This window comes from Sminthopsis crassicaudata, chromosome 3, assembly GCF_048593235.1.
Source record: "Sminthopsis crassicaudata isolate SCR6 chromosome 3, ASM4859323v1, whole genome shotgun sequence".
Classification (NCBI taxonomy): Eukaryota; Metazoa; Chordata; class Mammalia; order Dasyuromorphia; family Dasyuridae; genus Sminthopsis; species Sminthopsis crassicaudata.
Genome location: NC_133619.1, coordinates 489,652,210 through 489,672,344, shown reverse-complemented (window position 1 = coordinate 489,672,344; position 20,135 = coordinate 489,652,210). Strand labels below are relative to the sequence as shown.

The 20,135-nt window shown below is 39.8% G+C and overlaps 1 long non-coding RNA gene across 3 annotated transcripts in view; it reads left to right on the top strand.

The window, feature by feature from the left end:
• LOC141563115 (uncharacterized) overlaps positions 1 to 20,135 on the top strand; it is a 97,719-nt gene that overhangs the window by 33,850 nt on the left and 43,734 nt on the right. For all 3 annotated transcript variants that reach the window (XR_012488331.1, XR_012488330.1, XR_012488329.1), the window contains one exon: positions 10,907 to 10,988. This is a non-coding gene — a long non-coding RNA (uncharacterized LOC141563115). The remainder of the gene's footprint in view (positions 1 to 10,906; positions 10,989 to 20,135) is intronic.

The window sequence follows — 20,135 nt, the reverse complement described above, 5'->3', positions numbered from 1 at the left end:
ATTACTCTGGCTTCATTCAGAGGAGAGTACTCTTTTGCATATTATTTTGGTTCCGGTTTTATGTTTGTCTATTTTCTGCAAAACAAGAATACCTGCCAGGGTTTAAAAGAAGATGAGCTATTCAGGAATAATTGAAAGTTGACTACAGAGAAATCTAATGTATCAGCTTTCTAGCAAGACTGACCTTTAGTTGAATAGGGACTAAGCTGTATAAGAAAGAAGCTAATTCCTATGTGAAGTGAATGGCTTGGAGGAAATGAGACCCTGCCCTGACAACATCCAGGTGCATAGTTCTCTAGTATTATGTTGTGATCTATCTCATTTTTAACTCACTGCTTACAATATGGGTACTGGGGGCCAATGGGAAGAGATGACCTCTGCCAGTAGCCCCATCTTGTGAAGAGGAAGCCTGGAATTTTATCTCAGTTCTATTAAAAGTCATAGAGAAGAAGAAGAGGGATAATGGGAGGATGCATGGTAGGAGAAAGAGAAAAAGAGGAAGGAGAGAAAAAAGAAAGGTAGGAAAAAAAGAAGGAAAAAAGGAAGAAAAAGAAGGAGAAAAGGAGACCAAATTCACTTTACAATGGTCTGATAATTTCTGTCCCTTGTTTTTCTCCCTTGAGTAAAGCTGGTTTTTTATTCCAATAACTTCTGAGGGAAGTGTGGCTCAGAGATAATTACTTTTTAAATTTGCTGAGGCATCATAGTCAGACCCCTATTCCTCCCCCACCCAGAGTGGAATCTGCTGAGGCATCCTATTTCTAGCACTTTCTCCTCCCCCTTTAGTAATTGCCAGCTTTAACTCCCCTTCATGGGGAGTGGTAGCATTGGTCTGTTGGGAGCTTGGTGAGCAGATAGCACCTCAAATGTTGTCTTAGTGTAAATTCCACGCAAACCTGCTTTTGGTGGGACTTTTTAAAGGCTGCAAAGAGTACCTCTGATAGGCACTCTACTGCCTAGCTTCCCAGCTGATTCTAATCCTGATTCTATGTTTTTGTTTCTCTTGCTCTCTATTTCCCATCTCTTTCTCTCCCCTATGTTTCCTAGCCAAAATGTTTTGGGGATTAGGTAAAACAGTTGTCTTGGTGATTGGGGTACAGTGCAAATGATGTTGGATTTGAAGTAAAAGAAGCCAAGTTTCAAATTTTGACTTTACCATTTTGGTCATGGGTAACATTGGCCAGCCTCTTAATCTCTATGGGTTTCAGTTTCCTCCTGTACAGAATGAAGGGATTGCATCAGATAATTTTAAAGGTTCTTTCCTACTCTAAATTATGATCTCATGATCCAAAATGGCCCCACAGTATAGTTTTAGTGTCATTTGAAAGAAGAGCTTCTGGAAAAGGATAGAAATTAAGAATTAATTAAAAACAAGATTTTCTCCCCAATATTAGGGAGGAAAGATGTTCATTTTAAGGACAGTCTTGGGAAATGGAGGTGGCACAGTGGCTCTGATAGAAATGGAATTTCTCTATCAGTAAAGTGGGTAAGGGGAAGACCTTTCCTTTCAATGAGAAAAAATTAGTTCTATGGACCCTTAAAGCTATCTCCAGTACCTCTGTTGTTGTTCGTTTCAGTGTCTGACTTTTTTGCCTCCATTTGAGATTTTCTTGACAAAGTTCCTGGAGTGGTTGGCCATTTTCTTTTCTGGCTCATTTTTACAGATGAGGAAACTGAGGAAAACAGGATTAAGTGACTTGATCTTTCCATAGTGTGGAGTTCTGGTTGTGACTAATGAAAATATGAATTTTGACTCTGCTATGTATCAGTTTTGTAACTCTGGGCATCATTTAAATTCTCTGGGCTCATCTATAGGCATTGTAGCCTATGTACAATGTGTTTTGTGGGATTATTCTGAAAAGCAAATGACAATGCAAAAAAATACTTTATAAACATGTTTTAAATTTGAGTTGCTATCTCATCTCATCATATGGTTACCTTCTACAGAAGATTGAAAATTAGACCTGGAGTCAGGAACACCTGAGTTCAAACTGGCCTCAGACACCTTTAACTGCCTCATTTTCCTTATCTGTAAAATGAGGATGATAATAAAAGCATTTACCTACCAAGGCTACTGTAGAGAGAAAATGAGATAATATTTGAAAAATGCTTTGTAAACCTTAAACCTTATTAGTTATTATTTGGATCTAAAAAGCATAATTAAAAAATCATAATTTTGGCTCTAGGAAGAGAGAGTGAGAGAAGGAAAAGTTCAGAAAGCTTTGGCCGCTGGAATTCTCTACCCAAAGCTTTGAGTCCATTGCCATCCAGATAAGTTCCGTCTAAGCAGATTAAAAGCTGTGGGTGGGAATGGCTAGATGGTACAGTGGATAGAGCACCAGCCCTGAATTTAGGAGGATCTAAGTTTGAAGCTGACGTCAGACACTTAATACTTCTTTGCTGTGTGATCCTAGGCAAGTCACTTAACCCCAATTGCTAAAATAAAAAAGATTTGGATGGCATGAGGTAAGAGCATTCAAGGATGAATAGTTTTATTTTTTATTTATTTTTAAGGGTTTTAATAGTCAATGGAAAGGATTGTGGCCTACAGACTTTGACATGTTTCATAAACAAAAAAGTTTGAAAGTCCCTAATCTAAATTATTCAAATGGATTTTTCAATAGTCAACGGGAAAAGCAATGTTTATTTTGGATTTTTGACCAAGAATCCTTGATGCAGTGGAACTGACAAGCTGCTGTGTATCCTTCAGTTGAAGATGGCTAATGAAGAAGAACCAATTTTTTACTCCTTGAGGCAATCCATTCACATTTAGATACTCCTAATTAGTAGAATAAGGGCAGCAAGGTGGTACAGTGGATAGTGCTGGGCCTGGAGTCTGGAAGAGTTCATTTCTAGTCTCAGACACTTACTAGCCGTGTGACATTGGGCAAATGATGTAACTCTGTTTGTCTCAGTTCTTTCATCTGCAAAAATAAAGTAGAAAACCACTTTGCCAAGAAAACCCCAAAAAGGGATCATAAAGAGTTGGACACAACTGAAAAATGACTAACCAAGAAATTATTAGAAGTTTTTCCTTACATTAAGCCTAAATCTGCCTCTTTGAAATCTCTACCCATTGCTCCTAATTGTGGGACTAAAGAGAACAACTCTAATCCCCTTTTCCATATGACAGCCTTTTAAACACTTGAATAAAGTTCTCATATCTCTGCTAAATCTACTCTAGACTAAATCTAGCTGAAGGGTCATAGACTTTGAGCTGGTGGGGACCTTAGAGATCATCTCATCCTCTTTTTACAGATGAGAAAACTGAAGCCAAGGAAGGCTAATTGGATTGCTTAGAGTTAACACACGAAACTAAGGAGCAGAAGCGGGTTTTAAATCCAGGTGCCCTGATTTGAAATCTACATCTCCCGTTCCTTCATCTAAACCTTATACAGCATTGTCTTGAGGCCTCTGACTCTCCAGCTTACCCTCACATGGGCAGGTTTCCACTCAGCAGTGTCCTGGAAGGTTATTGTTCCATTTCCTCAGGGGACCAGGGCCATCTGTAACATGAGAAACTAGAAGATACAAGCCCTTCTTGACATCGCATGGAATAGAAAGCTTCAGGGAAATGACTTTGAGCTCAATTCCAGTCATATTTGGAGCCCATCTGTCATACCACATCTGGAGTATTGTGTTTATTTCTGGGTACCACATTTTTTTTCTTGTTACAGGACAGCCTTTATTTCACTCCACAGAAAATGCAGAAGGCACCGAAACCCACAAACAGAGAAACACACAATACATTCACTGTAGCCAACAAGTACTCGACACAATTCCCTTTCCTGTCTATGGGTCTTCTTTTTCCATCAAGGTCCTAGAGTCCTTCTGACTTAGGTTCATCCCACAGTGTAGACTCCTCTCAGAAAGGAATCGAACTTGGGGAGATACCCTGACAGTCTGGAAAAGCCTTAGCTCTTCCACAGGATCCTATGTAGTTCCTCTGTGATGCCCTAGGGTTTAGTCTTTCCTTGAAATACAAACATCTGGTGCTTCCCATCAGACCTCCACTGCCTAAATAACTCATAGGTTATTTTAAAAGAACAGGTCTCCTACCTTCTACCTCTGCTGTGGCTGTAGTTCTTTGCTGTTTCTCCAGCTGAGGAGCCTTGTGGGCAATCCTCTTCTATCTAAGATCCCCTTCTCTTTTAAGAAAGCCATATCTCTCTACTCTTGGGGTGATTCTTCATGGGTTTATTCTTTGTGTGTCTCTTGCTCTCCCTGTCTCTGTTGCCTCTATCCACAACTCTCCCCTAGTGGCTACACTCATGGACCAAATTCCACTGACTGACATGAGAGCTTTGATCTGCTCATCAGGCCAGTTCTACCCTCCTTAGTCAGCCTAGTAGGCTTCAGGTGTTTCCTAGATTAATACTGGATTTAATATGAATACCTGGTGGGCTTAGCACACTGCAGCTCAGAATTCTTGAGCTCAAGCAATTCACCAGCCAAAATCTCTCCAATATTGGGATTAAAGTTATGTACCACCATGTCTTATACTGGAGTTATTCACAAAGTAACATACAAGGCTGGTGCTACAGGTCACCATTTTTTAAGAAGGATGCTGACAAACTGGACTTTGTCTGGACAAGGGGAATTGGGATTGTGAAGGAATAAGGAAATATCATATGTAAATTGAATAAAAAACAAACAAACAGGGTCTTCCTTGATCTAGTCTGAAACCAATAACTTCAGATACTTTAGGACATGTGATGAGCAAAATATAAAACTAGTCTCTTTTTGCAAACTTCTTCATTCCACTAACTACTCAAAGGTGCTGGAGCTATCTTATATTACCTTGAGAGAGTCAATTAAAAAAACTGGAAAACAATATTACAAATAAGAGCTTGATTTGTTCTGTTAATTGTTTATAGTTAAGAAAGAAGTAAAGAAAATTTTAATATTGCAGATTAATCTTAAAAGGATATCATGCATTTATCTTTTTTTTTTGAGAGATGATTGTTAAACATTCACAAGCATACTTCTATCTGCAATGGCCCAAAGAAAAATTTGATGTCAGATATGGAACAATTACACTGTTGATAAGGTAAAATCTTTTATGAACTAATATTGGAGAACATTAATACTTAGAGGATTCACTTAGCACCACTTTCCTGCCAACCTTTACATGTCCTTTGCACATGATCTCCACCAGCTTTCATATGGCCACCAGCTTCCACATATCCTTAGGAGCAAATGCAAGCAAACTCAAAAACTTGCACCTGGATCTTGTTTTGGGATTCCCTCTGCTATGACTGTTCAGATAGTCCTCCCCTATATTCTTCATACCGTGCAAGAAGTGGAAAATGCTGATTCTGCTAAGCCAGATGAAGGAAAGGTAGCTCTGAGGTACTACTACTTCTAAAATAGGGAAACTTTTAGCTAATCTGAGAAGTAGTAGTACCTCAGAGCTGTCTCAATGTACATTTCTCTAATCAATAGTGTTTTAGAGTATTTTTTCTTTCTTTCTTTCTTTTTCTTTTTTCTTTTGCTGAGACAGTTGGGATTAAGTGACTTGCCCAAGGTCACACAGCTAGGAAGCATTAAGTGTCTGAGTCAGATTTGAACTCAGGTCTTCCTGACTTCAGGGCTGGTGCTCCATCCACTGCACCACCTAGAGTATTTTTTTCATACAACTATAAGCAGCTTTAATTTCTTCACCTGAAAATTGTTCATATTCGTTGACCATTTATCAAATGGGGAATGATTTGTCCTTCATTCTTGGAGAGGGCTAACGAGTAGAAGTTACAGGGAGATAGATTTTCATTTAATGCAAGTAAAGTAGTATGCAAAAAAGATGAAATTCATAATCAAAGGGATCTAGATTTGAATCCTGAACCTACTAATCACTACTACCTGTGCTATGTGACTTCAAACAAAGTTTTTCACTTTGAACTTTGTTTCTTACTCTGTAAAATAAAGGCGTTTAATTGAATGATCTTTAAAGCTCCATTCTAGTTTAAAATCCCATAAACTCAGCAGTGCCCCCTAATGGGTAAGTTTTTGTGTATGGTAGTAAGTTCCCATTTAATGGATATGTTCAAATGAAGGCTGGATGATCTCATTTTGGGAAATTATGCAAAGATGATTTCCCCTTTGAGTAAGGATTGAATTTGCCAGTCTCTGAGGTTCCTTCAGACACTGATGCTCTATGAGTTTATGATTCACTTAGCTGAACATTAGTAGTGTTTCTTCTATGTACTTTTAACTTAATCAAAAGCAATGGGTGAAGAAATCCCAGGTAACAAAGGTTCTTCTCTATGAGGCAGCATTCCTGGTGAAAATAAAGAAAAGAGAACTGGGGGTTTGAAGAACACTGAGATAAGACTGTCTCATAATATAAGAGCTCTGATTTTCCCTGAGGCTATCACAGCTCTTTGCTTAAGCACTAGAGCTGCATTTGTGATCCTGAAAGCCCATTTCTGAAGGAGTAGTGGCTTCAAAAACCTGAACTTTCCCTCTCCTATCAGTGGCTTGGACCATAGAGGAGCTATACACATTTGCAGGATTGTTTAAAGAACTCTGGTAGCTGGGGTTGAAATGCCAAGAAATATCTTAACCTGATAATATTCTGACCAAATATTGTTCCCATGATAAGTTCCCACATGCATCCTCTCCCCAAATCTACTGAGCTCCCAGGTTATGCAGCTTCATGGGTGACAAAAAGAAAGAAAGAACTATTAGTGACACATTTCTCCAGTTGGGAGCAAAAGGCTGAAGGAGGCAAGGTCACTTAATATCTTCTCCTCACACCTCATATATCACTTTGTTTTGTTCCTCTAATGCCCTTCTTATGTAATATGTTGCATTATGTAATAATATCACCATTGTTATATATTGTAATGTACTACAATTACACACACACACACACACACACACACACACACACACACACTGCACTACATAATAAATTTTAGCTCCTGCTAGGCTGCCATGACCATAAGGAGCTTCAATGAGGCCTTATCCCAATGCCCCATCAACCATAACCTAGGTAAACTCAAATCAAATGGTAACAGGATCATAGAACTGGAAAGGGTATTAAGTCATTTAATGTAAATGTCTCAATTTGTAAATTAGGAAATTGAGCCTAATAAAGTTAAATGATTTGCTTAAGAGCTAGAACTTAAATGCAGTTTTTTGACCCTCACTGTCAATTTTGGATGGCACCAGGATATGGGAAAAGGAAAAGGAACAGACATTTATTAAACATCTTCCATATGCCAAGCACTGTGCTAAGCACCTTACAAATATTATTTCTATAAGTGAATGTGTAAGAGCAGAGGAAAGAGTAGTGAGAGGAGGAGGAGGAAGAAGATGGGACCTTTAATCATTTCCTTCTACCTACTACTCTTTGAACTTCAAACCAGGACTTTATGGAAATGGGATGGAGAAGATACCCACAGGACATTTGTGGTTTATAGTGTTCTGTCCCTCTCTTTCTCTATTGTTCCCAGCTCTTCTTCCTCCTTATTTTATATGAGTTGAGTTTTTGCATGGAGGGAATCTTACTTTGCTTATTTTAGTTGAGGAGAAGATAGCTTCTCCTGAAATCAATCCTTTTTCTTAACTTCCTTATTCTTAATGGTATCATCATCATTATCTCAGTCAAATAGGTCGAAAGTGTGAGGATTATTCTTGTTTCCTTCTTTTCTGCCACATCCATTCAGACAGAGCATTTACACTGTGCTAAGTACTAGAGCTATGAATATAAGAAAACAAGATGATTTCTACTCCCAAGGGCCTTATAGCTTAATAGAAGATAAATCATAAAGAGCTAGAAAGCTATGAAGGAGAACGCTTTTTATAACAATAAGTTGGGAAGTAAGGAAGTTCAGAAAGTGAGTTGACTTGGGAGTGAACAGTATAGCTAAGATTCCTCAAGAAAAGGCAGGGATTCATCAAACAAGACAGTGGGTTCAAAGTGCAATTGTCTTGAGATGGGCAGAGATTGGTGAGGAGATGGAGAGAATAATTTGATTCAGTGGTCTAGTTGTGTTGAGTATTCAAAATTCAAAATTATTTATTCCCGCCCCAAATCAAATTCTTATTACTTCAAGTCTAGAATATAAAAATGGCTGCCTAATTGGTGGTAGGTGAGGGTAATTAAAAGCTGTATAAAGAGTAGGTGAAAGACCTCGATGTGTTAGATTAGAGAAGAGACAATTTAAGGAGACAGGAAGGTTGTCTTATTTGAAGGGTTATCAGGTGTATAGAGATTCTTGGTTAGTCCTAGAGAGCAGAACTAGGACCATTTGGTAGGAATTATAAAGAGGCAGATTTTGATTTAACCTAAGAAAGAACTGCATAAGAATTAGAACTGTCTGAAAATGAAATGGGTTATCTTGCCCAGGCAAAATTCTGCTCATTCTTCAAGGAGAAGTTGGATGATGGTTTGCAAGGGAAGTCATATACAGGATTCATCGATTAGGCAGGGGTTAGCTCTCTAAGGTCCCTTTTAGCTTCATATTCTATGGTCTTTCTGAATCTGCTCCTCCAATGTATTTTATATAGAGCTGTCAGATTAATCTTTCTGCAATAACTCTTTGCCCATATTATCCTTCCTCCCTCAGTCAAAAATTTTCATGGGGAGAATTCTTTGACTAATGAAGATATAATTCAAAATCCTTATTAAAGCATTCAAGAGCTACTTTTGTCTGCCCAACTTATCAGCCTTTTCTTCCACTGCTTCCCTATACAAAACCATGGTCCCAGACAAAAATATTGATCGTTTCTCAAATAAATTTTGTCCCTTCTCCACTTTTGTGTCCTTGGACTTGTTATTCCTTTAAAGTAAAATTCTCTACTCCACATCTCTGTCTATTGAAATTCTACCCAGCTTCAAGACCCAACTCAAATGCTTCATTTTCAATGAAGCCTTCCCTGACTACCAGAAGTGAATTCTTCCTCTGAATTTCTTTTGCATTTCAATTATTTGTGTACATCAGCTCTGTATATCTTGGCTTTCTATCAGTAAACTCCTTGAAGTCAGGAATTTCATCTTGTTCTAAATTGTTTACTCCATAGAGCATATGCTTAATAATGCTTGTTAATTGATTAATTGACACTGATGACAATTGACATTTATATAGTGCTTCAAATACATTCTCACTGTTCAATCCCTACAGCAGTTCGTGAATCAGGCACTATAGGTGTAGGGGAAAGAAGGATTAACTTGGAATGGGGAAGATCTGGGTTATGAATCCCACCCCAGATGTTTCTAGCTGTGTGACCCTGAGCTAGTAACCTAATCTCTCAGCCTCAGTCTCTTCATCTGTAAAATAAAAAGATTGGACCTGATTACCTCTAAGCCTTCTGATTACCTTCTAGCTCTAAATCTGTGATGCCTATTTTACAGATGAGAAACTGAGGCTCAAAAAGCTTAAGTAACTTGTGGTTATTAAGGAAGCCAGAGGAGAAACTGGAAAAATCAGTTCTAATTGACTCATGAAAGATGATTTGTTAAATTTTCAGTGGGACCATTTATAGCTTAGAAATTTGGAAATGCAACAAGTCAAGTATGAGTTAGTGTTTTATTGGTGTCTAGATGAAGAAAGTGATGGGGGAAATATTAATAATTCAGATTACTTTTGTAAGTGCCCTGTGGGTACCTGTTATTTTCGAAGAGTCCATTGTTAAACATTTTTTTTTCAGTACAGTCCTGGATGGGTTCCCAATTCTTCTTAACTCTAAATCCATCACTTTTTTTGGAACACCAGGAGGCTTTCAGAGAGCTACATTCATATTCCTTCTTCTCTGTGACCAATGGCACATGCAAGATGGTAGACCAGAGTAGGTTTTCTGTGATCATGGGACAGAGTGATGTGAACGAGACCAAATGAGCATTGACCACATGACCTTATCATTGATTCATACTTGGCCTCTTTACATATCTTCCAGGCCTATTGAGCAGAAAGCAAATCATTCATAACAGCATAGAAGCAGTGCCCAAACACGCTCGTCATGGGCTCATCATCTTCCTGCATCAATATGCTGTTGTTTTGTTTTCAGCAGGACAAAGATGTTCTATCCCTTGGCACGTGCACTAGGAAATTAATTAACAGCTCATTCAGAAGGGAAGAAAATAGCTTCTGGACTCCACAGGAGACTTTCAACAAGCCAGCCACTGCAGGAGTTCCCCCTCCCCTTCTTTTCTCCCCTTGGTTCTTTAGATTCATTCTGGGATAGGGGTAGTAGATGTTCCTCTCCAGAGACTTTGGGCCCTGCAAGGAGTTTGTTGCTCAATGGGCAACCAAGAGGAGAGAGGAAGCCAGGCTTCCCTCTGCCCTTCTAGCCCCAGTTCTGATGAACACCTCGGATTTATATGTCATTAAATAATTAACTCAGTGCCTCAGCAGAGAAAAACTAATGTCGGTCTTGGTAAAAGACCTCAATTAATTGCTTTTCATTTCAGGCCTGTGCAGTCTCTCCATGATGAGATAAAAGAGGGAGGAAATGGGTCTTACAGCTAGGCTGAGAGACACCTTCATAAAAGGTGAAAAATGACTCTTCTGATCAGGCTCTGGTCTGCAGAATTATAAGAGCTTTGCTCAACCAGGGACTGCCACTACCAGATCCCAGGAATTAATGGACAGGCCACCGCTCCTCTTTTTGCTGCTTCCAGGACAGCCAGAAGGTTGTAGGAAGGTGTGGTTGGCAAAGAACCCCTTAACTTTTTGGTGGTAGGAATGAGAGAGCCTAACTCCAGGGGGTGGAGAAAGCATGGAGCTCTTTTATGATACTTATGAGACACTCATTTATTATATATCTCCCTTCTGGCTTCCTATTTACTGAATGCGGTTGTAATCTCTCAGGGGATATTTCTTGATCCATAATGCAAGGCACAGAACACACAGTTCTAGAGCTGGAAGGGTATAACGCCAAGAACATTTACTTTGTTTTGCAGATGCTGGCATCGAGGCCCAGAGATTGAGAGGATTTCCCAAGACCCATGGCTGATCTGTGGCAAGGCGGGGGCTGGCATCTAGGTAATTTAGAGGTAGAAGAGACCCTGGGAGGCAAAGGCGTCCAACTCCCTCATTTTACAATGAGAAAAGTGAGGTTCATGGAGATTGTGACTTGCCAGTGCCACAGAGCCTGATCTATATCCTAGACAGGATTTGAACAAAGGTCTTTGTACTTACAAGTCCACTACCCTAAACTGTCTGCCAGCTTCAGGAAAAAAACCTATAATGGTTTCTTCTCTACTTGTAGATGATTTTTAGAATCATTACATAAACACCTACTTACTATGCTCCAGATGAAGAACACAAAATGAATCAAACTATGTTAGGCTCTTTATAAACCCTAAAGAAATCTATTAATGTCAGCTGTTATTGTCAGCAGCAGTAGGAACATGGTACCTTAGAGTGTCCAGTGTCAGACATAGGGATGCTTGGATTTCTGCTTGAGCCTGAGGAAGAACTAGCTTGAAAGGATGATTTCAATAGGATTTGCTTCCACCTCCGTTCTCTGCCCTTACTCATATACTTAATCTATGAAGAGCTCTAGACTTATTGGAGAAAGGTCTCTGAATGTGAGTCAGCATCAAAGTACTGAAATTAATAAAGAAAGTCTAATGCATGGAGTAGGATTTCCCCCCATGCATGCAGGGATAGGCTCTCCCTGACCCATCCTCAGCCTGTGGCACACCTGGGGTTTTTTCTTTACCTATTATCTAACTGATGGCACACCAGAGCTGTCTGGGTAGCAGGCTTTACTGTTTCTCTTTTGCTGTCAATCCTTATTAGTCTTCAGAGATTCCTGTGTCTTGATTTCTCCACTCTTCCCCTCTCCTGCCCCAATTTTCTGGCCTTAGTGTATATGCTATCCCTTTTCCTTTTTCCATTCTCCTGAGGAAAGGAAATTTTTTTCCAACAAAGATTTGACTAGAAAATATGTGAAAAAAAATCTATATAGAAAAATTTAACATTGATGAGCTACCAAACATGAGGATTTTATCCCAGATATGTCTAATTTAGTCACAGAGGCAAGCACAGCTTCAATATAATTCAACCAACATTCATTAATTCCAGTTTGGCTGGGTTAAGAGTGTGAAGGGGAGTAATGTGGAACAAATATGGAAAGGCAGGTTTGGAGCCAGATTGCACAAGAGCCTGAATACCCCATTTAAAAGTGTGGATTATGTTCAATAGCTAATGGGGAAGCTTTAGAAGGCTTTTGAGGAGGGGGTGGGGATGGGTGTTTGGAGGAGTGGCCTTGGCAGTTGATTAGCCCCATCATGTTATTTATTGCAAGAACATTTAAAACCCTTCACAACCTGGCTCCAACCTTATAGTATTTTACATGTTTTTACATACTCAGTGGACAGCTAGATGGTAGCAGTGGATAGAGCTCTGGGCCTGGAGTCAAGAATTCAAATTCAGCATCACATTCTGTGTGACTCTGGTCACTTCACTTTGCCTCAGTTTCCTCATCTGTAAAATGAGCTGGAAGAGGAAATTGCAAACCTTTCTACTATCTTTGCCAAGAAAACCCCAAATGGGGTTCTGAAGAGCTTGATACAACTCAATAACAACACACACTCAGTTTTCTTGCTGTTGCTCAAATGGAATGCCCATTTCCTATCTCCCGTCTCTATTCCTGTCCTTCATATCCTCTGTCCTTATCTCCAACCTCTCAGATTCTCTGGTTTCTTCTAAAACTCAGCTCAAACATCGCTTTTTACATGATGCTTTTCCTGATTAATGACTTCTCCCCAAAATTATTATTATTTTTTGCATTTCCTGAGCACAGAGATGAATACAAAGAAGAACTCAGAAGCCCATCTGGAAATAACTATACAGACCAACAATCCAAATGGAGGATCAATTTACAGATAAAAAACTGAAAAATTATCATGATACTGATGGTTCCTCCTGGCGCACTGTTCTGGACAGAATTTACTTGGGGCTTGTTCTCTGCAGACTAAGCACCCCAGGGAATAATGAGAGTGTTTAGGTCACAGCTTGGTTTATGGAAGTCCTGAGGCAGTGCTAGGTCAGTTACTGGAAAGTGTGAAGATGCTAAAAGCAGGAGAAGGCCCGGGATGATAAGGAACAAGGTCAGGTCTGATACACAAGGAAGGGTTCAGTAAAGATAACAATCTGGTGACAATAGTATGGGCAAAATGGGAGGCTTTCACCTCTTGGTTGGCTTCTTCCTCTCCAACAATCGTAGTCAAGAGGTGAATATGTATGTGTACATGTGTGTGTAGAGAGAACTCTGGAGGAGTATACTTGTTAGCTCCCAGGAAGTGTTGAGACAATGGTTCTCTAGTTCACATATATACTTAGTTCTCTAAGTTCACAATAAGCAGCATGCTGTAATGCCGTAATTACAATAAGGTATATAAGAGCCAACAAGGACTGATGGGAGGGGGGTGAAAACACCAAAAAGGAGGGGATCACGGCCTCCCTGACTTCTCAGGAAGGGAGATATGTGTATATACATATACATATATACGTGTATATACTCACATACAGATAAATAAGCATTTATTAAGCACCTACTATATGTCAGGAATTATGCTAAGTATTTTATAAATGTTATCTCATTAGGTCTTCCAATAAGCTTTGGGAGATAGATGCTAGTATTATCATCATTTTATAGTTGAGGAAACTGATTCAAGACACAAATTAAGTGACTCCCTGGGTCACACCGGTAGGAAGTATCTAAGGCTAGATTTGAATTCCCCTCTTCCTGACTCCAAGTCTCGTGATCTGTACCCAATTCCAGGAGAAGCATGTGTGTTCGCCTCTAAAGACAGGTTGCACCACTGACTATGGAGCCTTTCCTTTAAGACTTTCAACAAGCTGTATAACCTTTTAGAACTTACATTTTCACTTCTGTAAAATGGGGATAATCACACTTGTCAAACTTACCTCACTGGGTTATTGTGAGGATTAAATGAGAGAGAGAATATGGAAGAATTGTGCAGCGATAAGGCCTTGGAGGAATTAAGTTGTTATTATAGGTTCCTGGAGGGTTGGGACTTGGCCTGTGTTCCCTTTGTAGAGCACCCAGAATAATGGCTCTGTATGAATAGGTACTTAATAAGAGGTTTTAGATGATAGTGATTATGGAAGCTGGTGATCAGCTGTTCTCCCATCTCCATTCCTATTGGGACCATACAAATGGAAATGAAAGATTTCACTTGCCTCTCCGTGCCTGGATAGAAAGTGAGCAGTGGAGGAGGTAAAAAAATTGTGTGAAAAGGAAAGTGCTGGTGCTCCCTACCCACCCCCGTACCAGACTCAGGCTTTTCCCAGGGCTCACTTCTCCAGGACCACAGGCCCCCAACGGATGGAGGGATGGGGAAGATTCTGTGGGTAGAGACGATTCCTGTCTATCCCCTCCTTGTTCCTCCCCTCCCCCATCAATTTACAAGACTGATGTATACACATTACTGGCGGCTGGGTTGGATCAGGGAACACTGTGACATTTCAGATGATTGAAATCTGGGATAAGTGGGAGAGCTTCTAAAATGGAAACACTTCATTTCTGCAAGATGCATGGTAATGGTTTCAGTGAGCGATGCCCTTGCAATAATCCCAGAAGGATTCCCCGAGCGGGAATCAGAGGAGACCGATGAGCACAGTGAAGTCCCTTGGTCTTTTACTAACCTTAGCCTGCTTTGAACTCACAACCCTTTAATTCTCAAGCAGAATTAGCTGACTTCCACTCAAAAAAGGCAGGCAGATCCGATCGGAATCTCCTAATTCATACAAGCCTTTTCCTTCTCTGGTTACATTTAACATTTTTTTTTGTAAAGAATCTGAGGGCTTTGGGAGATCTATTTCTTCCCATTCCCTAGATCATCATCATCGTCATCATCATTATTATATTTTAATTTCCTCGAATTATATTTAATTTAATGGGCGGCCTGGATTTCAGGGCCACTCACTTCATTGCCAATAACATTAACACTCTGCTGGGACAGTCTCTACACATAATTAATTTACTGATCCCAGGCTAAAGAACTTTGATGAAAGGGAGTCACCAAACCCTTGCTTCCTGGGACTGGTTTAGCCCATTACAAATTCTCGGTGTCTATCTTGACCTGGGTTCTCCCTCCTCCTCTGAAATCCTTTTATTTGTCTCTTTTTGATGTTTTAGTTTACTTCCAAATCTTCACTCTGCTTAAGCCTCCCATCTTACTCTTATTTCTCTCACTTCTTACAGACTCAGGCTCTTGTCTCTTACTTTTCTGAGAAAATCGAGGTCATTCAGCACAGAGTCCCCCATCCTTCCTCTTCTCCACGTGAAAGATTTCTGTCTCTTCTCTGTCTTCTCTTCCTTCATTCTGCTTGAGAAGAAGTATTCTTCAATAGAACGCCATTAATCACTCAACCTGTGCCTTTTCCTCATTTATGAATTCAGTTCTGAATTGAATTGAAGTAAATTCAATCAACATTAAGTATTTACTATATGCAAAGTGTTCTGCTAAGCACTTAGATATATAATTTAGAAAAAAGACAGTTTCTTGCCCTCAGAGAGTTTACAGTCTGAACAGGGGATATATAACACACACACACACACACACACACACACACACACACACACATTCCATACCCATAAGGTAGTGGAAAATCACAGGCATCTCACCTGGAATTCTTTCTACTTAGGGATCCTGGGCAAAATACTTAAATTCTTTGGCCCTCAGGTTTTTTAATCTCTTAAATGGGAAAACTGTGAAGGTAACCAGAGTTCTAGATTACTTTCCTCTGTCTTCTTTACTCAGGATCTTCCCTGCAGTGAATCCTGCTTCAGTTCCACAACCCAACACCTGGCTTTGGTCCAATTGCTCCAGGGATGTCTCAAGGAGCCCTGTCAGTCTCAGTCCAGGACTCTTGCCTCTGGTCTTTTTCTAACCACCACTTCTGGCCTCTGTCTTTGCCCCCAGGCCTTTCCTGGACCAGATCCACCTGGAACTTCCGTCTCCTGCCCAGATTCCCCCATCTCCCACCTTACCTTTGTCTCTTCTTGTCTGCTGTGAGGCAGGTCTCCTGGGCCTTACTACCTACCTAGAAGTTGGATCTCAAAGGAAGACCTTACACATTTTAATCACTTGCCTATGAAAAATTGTACATTCTGGATATATAGAATGAATGTGAAAAATAGTCTCAGGAAGGTGATATTTCCTTGTGGGTGGGGGAGGAAAAGATCAGGAAAAATTCCCTGTAAAAGGTGAGATTTAAGCTGAGTCTTGAAAGAAGCCATGGAAAATATGAGACTGAGCTGAGAAGGGAAAGCACATAGTGAAAAGGTAGTCCCCATGAGAATGTAAGCTCTTTAAAAAGCCTTTGATTTTTGCCTTTTCTTGCATTCCTAGCATTCAGCACAGTGCCTGGCACTCAGTAAGTACTCAATAAATGCTTATTTACTAATTGCCTCTAAGATCTCTTCCCTCTCTTAGATCCCATCATACTAAACTACATAATTGTATGGCAATATAAACAAACATGATACGTGGCCCGAGGCTGGGAAAGTTCGTGACTGACTTTTCATTTAACAAACATTCACTGAGCATTGGGCATGCACAGTATACTATTGTAAAAGATAAACAGATGGAAATGACATAACCCCTTCCATCACAGGAGTTTATAATCTAATAAGAGAGCTAAAGCATATATGGTTAAATCAAACACAGCTAGATGGCACAATGAATAGAGCTCCAAATCTGGAGCCAGAAAAACAAGTTCAAATCTGACCCCAGACACTTACTATTTGTGTGATGCTGGCTAAGTCACTTGACTCGGTCTGCCTTAGTTTCCTCATCTGAAAAATTGGATGATAATGATAGCACCTATTTCCCAGGGTTGTTGAAGATCATGTTGCAAAATAAGTTAATTATGATCATACCTTTTATTAATCTGGGAGGATGAATAAAGCTTTGATAATTGAATATTTGTTGAATAAATAAATGAATGAGATCATTCCGGTATGGGTTGTTCACAAAGGTATATGAGATTTTGCGATTCCATGACTCTGTGGTATGGAGAGGTTATAATTTGTGGAGGTATTACCTACTCTAATGAAATCATGGATTCTTAATGAAGTCCAGGCCAAGATTAAGTGTTCTTTAGGAATAGGGAGAAACATGGGTAATATATAAAGGTGAATCTATTTATAGAGAGCAACACAGCCAGATGGAGGGCCATACCTTCCAGGAAGGTCTCTCCCTGCCACCCCTTTCCTGTCTGAAGTAAATACTGAGCCTTTATGGTTCCACCCATGGAAGGTGCGGCAGAGATGGCACTAATAGTATCTTAATTGTGCGCAATGAACAGGCCATTGAGGGTCTTCTCACTTAAGATGTGGAAGCCCCTGAGCCAATTTCTTAGGGTTCTGGGCTACACATGGGCAAGACTGAATGAGCTGTATTAATAGGTTCCCGAGCATAATCCATCATCCCCTCAACAATGCATTTCTGACAGTTAATTAGAATCCACACAGTAGAATAACTAACATCGTGTTTGGAATTACAATCTATTGCTAAACAACAGATCAGACAGCCATCTCAAAACCAAGTCGTCCTAGATGTCTTAAGTACTGCTGATTCCAAAAGCCTGTTTAACGCTCTTTAGTCAATAATCCTGCCGAACAGTTTCAAACGGCTTCATTACACGGAGGGGGTAGGGTGGCTGGTTCCTGCCATTTGTCCTTTTGCAGGGGTGGAAAGAGGCTTGGAACTGTTCTGGCTGAGTCTGCAAAGTATCTCTCTTCTGAGATAGAACTCCTAAGAGCTGGCTTACTCCCAGGTGTGGAAGAGAATCTCAGATATCACGGGGTAAGCTGAGAGGGACAATAATGTGGGACGGGTGGTCTAAAGCTGGCCAGGCAAAGGGACCAGATACCAATGCCACAAACACAAAACCTGCCGAAGTTGGGATGTTGAAAATCCATCTTTAATCTTTGGAGTTGCCATTGTGGGGTTCAATTACCATGCCTTCTCACAAAATATCCCCTTGGTAGGGTCAGAGTCAGAAAACTGGCCGCTAGACCTTGGGTCTGATTTAATATAGTATCTCTTCCAATCTGAGGGGATGGAAAGGGACTTGGATGTGGAGTCAATGAACCCAAGATTGAATCTTGTCATTGATACTGACTTTAAGAAAATAAATATTTCTCTGGGCCTCAGTTTCCTCAAATGGAAAATTATAGACTTGGACTAGATGATAATGTTTCTTTGTAAAGCCTTGGGCAAGCCACTAGCCCTTTTTGATTTGTCTCCTCATCTTAAAATGAGGGAGTTGGATTAGATGGGTCTGGAGGTCTCGTGGATCCATGATTACTCTTGGACGAGTAAGGTTCCTTCCAATTTGGTACAATGATCCTATGAGCCTGTTTATGTTTGCCTCTAGACGGAGCACCATTTTGGAGAGGATAGAGACTTTCTCATGCTGTCTTTCTTAATTAGGGCTGTGACCAAGTTCATTGTCCTTTACACTTGGACTTTATCCCTTTCTCTCTCTAAAGGAGGGGTTCTTAGGCTTATTTTTAATGTCAGGGACCCCTTTCACAGCCTCGTAAAATCTATGGACCCTTTTCCAGGATATTTTTAAATGCATAAAAAAGCTAAATAACATCACAAAAAAAACCCCAGAAAGTTAGTGAAAATATAGATGGAAATTTTTTCCTGCCTAGGTTCTACATATGTGATTCTCAGGTTAACAATTCTTGCTTTAAAGGAGTTTCTAAAAGATCTTCAGGAAGCTATTTCTACTAACTTAAATCTTTGGGCAAATTCATTCAATCACAAAGGAGTGGCTTTGTCACTAGAACTGTGGTAGATCTTCCTGAGTTCTTGGTTCTTTGATCTTAGAAGAGAATGTCTGAACCTCAGTGGTTAAGCAGAAGCATCCCTGGGGTTTCTGACTGTTCAGCTTTCTCAGGGAATTTTCCTTTAGAGTAGGATGCTATCTCTTAGGAGATGTCATTGCAACTTCTCTTATTGCATTGGGTTATTTTCTATTTGATGGATTAAAAACTCTGGTACTAATGGGTAAGCTCCATGCCAGTAAGGACTCCTATCTTTTCCATTGTTTGCACTCCCCTCTTCTTCCCATTCTCCTACTACAATAGTTATTACACATGGTAGGAACTTAATGCTGAATGAGAGAAGGAAAAAAATCAATAAGTATAGAATATAAGTTCATAAGATTCTATGATTTAAAGTTGGAGCTCAGCTATGAGCCATATTCTATACTAGGAAAGGAGTGGTGGTAGATGGGAAGAAGAGGAAAAGAGAAATCAAAGAATTTGATTTAAGAGAATACGTCATGGGCCTCCTACTTACCATTTGTATGAGCTTAGAGAAATAACATGTCTCGGGGCCTCATTTTCCCTTTCTGTAAATTACAGGGATTGAGTTAGAGAAGAGGGATCAAACACTCAGACTTCGGGTTAACTGAGTCCCAGGGTGAAACCAGTTTAAAATGTAATAGGAAATATTTAACATAATAAATAAGAACACAAGAAAAAATTTAATGTTACTAAATTTCTTGTTTTTGAGTCAATTAGTTGTGTTTAAGTCTTTGGAACTCCATTTGGAATTTTCTAGGCAAAGGTATCAGAATGGTTTGTTGTTTCCTTCTCCAGATTATTTTATAGTTGGGGAAACTGAGGCAGGCAGGGTTAAGGTCACATGATTAGTGTCTGAGGCAGAATTTGAACTCAGGTCTTCCTCACTCTGGTCTTAGTGCTCGATTGTGCTACCTAGTGGCCCTATATGACCCAAGGCAAGTCACTTAACTCTATTTACCTCACTTATCTGTATCGAGGTAGAATGACCTAGAGAAGGAAATGGCAAATTATTCTCGTATCTTTGCCAAGAAAATTCCAAAAGGGGTCAGGAAGGGTTGGACATGACTGAAATGATTATACATATTTAAACTGTCAATGTATATACTGTAAAGATCCTTATATATGCATTTAGTAGCACCTGTTTCTATTTGAGTTTGAAAATACTGGACTAGATAGTTTCTGAGGTCTCTTTCATATTTAGTTCCTAAGAATCAAAAGCTGTGTATTTTCCTTTGCCTATATCCAAGTTTGATTCAAGAGCCAAAACACACACACACACACACACACACACACACACACACACACACCACCTACACACACATATACAT